Here is a 1406-nt window from a genome sequence, read left to right on the forward strand (position 1 = left end):
GCTTTGCCAATTTTTTTTAACTTCAGTGCAGAGATACGTGGGTTTTTAAGAAAGAGACCCACATTATGCCTCCACATTCATGTTTAGAGTTAAGGCATGCACACAGTCACCTGCCCAATTAATTATGTGAATCTTGGAAGGAATTTCAGAGTTACTCACTGCAAGCTGCTATTTTCCCTGATTATTTTTCCTAAAATCATAGCAAGATATTTTCAATGTGCATCATATTTCCACTCATTTTTTGGGGGGGTGGTGGTGGTCGTGGGGCTTGAACTCTGAGCCTGGGCACTATCCCTTAGCTCTTCAGCTCAAGAGGAGCATTCTATCACTTGAGCCACAGCACCACTTTGGTTTTCTGAGTGGCTTATTGGATATAAGAGTCTCAAAGACTTTCCTGACTGGGCTGGCTTTGAAGTGAGATCCTCAGATTTCAGCCTCCTGCATAGCTAGGATTATAGGCATGAGCCATAGATGCCCAGCTTACTCAATGTTTTTGGCATTTCAAATCTGGTCAGAGCCTAAACACAAAGAGGAATTTAAGCTTACACTGATACACAATATAAAACCAATGTCTGTGTTACTTTCTTTTTCTGTCTCCTCTCCTCTAGTCCACAGTGTATTTGAAAATTAAAAGATTTATCTATCTACCTATCTATCTATCTAGTGTTTTTTCTCTTCTCTCTCTCATTTTCTCAATTAGTTAATCTTAACATCTTACTTATTTGATAGGTATATCTTAAGTTAGATGGTAAATCATGGTAAATATCTTTTAAAAAAATTTTTTTTTTGGTCGGCCGTGGGGCTTGAACTCTGGGCCTGGGCACTGTCCCTCAGCTCTTCAGCTCAAGGCGAGTGCTCTACCACTTGAGCTACAGCGCCACTTCCGGTTTTCTGGTGGTTTATTGGAGATAGGAGTCTCATGGTCTCTCCTGCCCGGGCTGGCTTTGAACCTCGATCCTCAAATCTCAGCCTCCTGAGTAGCTAGGGTTACAGGCGTGAGCCACCAGTGCCCGGCTTTATCTTTAAATTTTTATAGATTAAGTGTGCACAAAGACTTTCTCAAGGTTATGCATGTGACTATAACTAACCAATTTGAAGATAAGAGAATCAAAGAGGTCTCAATTTCTTTGGCGTCTAATAGCATCAAATACATGTCAACAAAAATCACTGCTATTCAATTCTTTAAGCCAAAGAGTAAGAGGTTTTCAAACAAAAGCACTTTGTAACTGGCAGATATTCAGGGAAGTTACTAATAAATGGGGAGAAATATAATTAATACCATGCTATATAAAAACAAGTATAAGATCAAGTGTATTATAATAAAAACCTCAATACCACTCCTCATTTAAAATATTATGAATATTTCTATAGGTTTAAACTTAAATTTGATTGAAATTATTGTTTGT

This window comes from Dipodomys ordii, unplaced genomic scaffold (genome assembly GCF_000151885.1).
Source record: "Dipodomys ordii isolate 6190 unplaced genomic scaffold, Dord_2.0 Scaffold53, whole genome shotgun sequence".
Lineage (NCBI taxonomy): Eukaryota > Metazoa > Chordata > Mammalia > Rodentia > Heteromyidae > Dipodomys > Dipodomys ordii.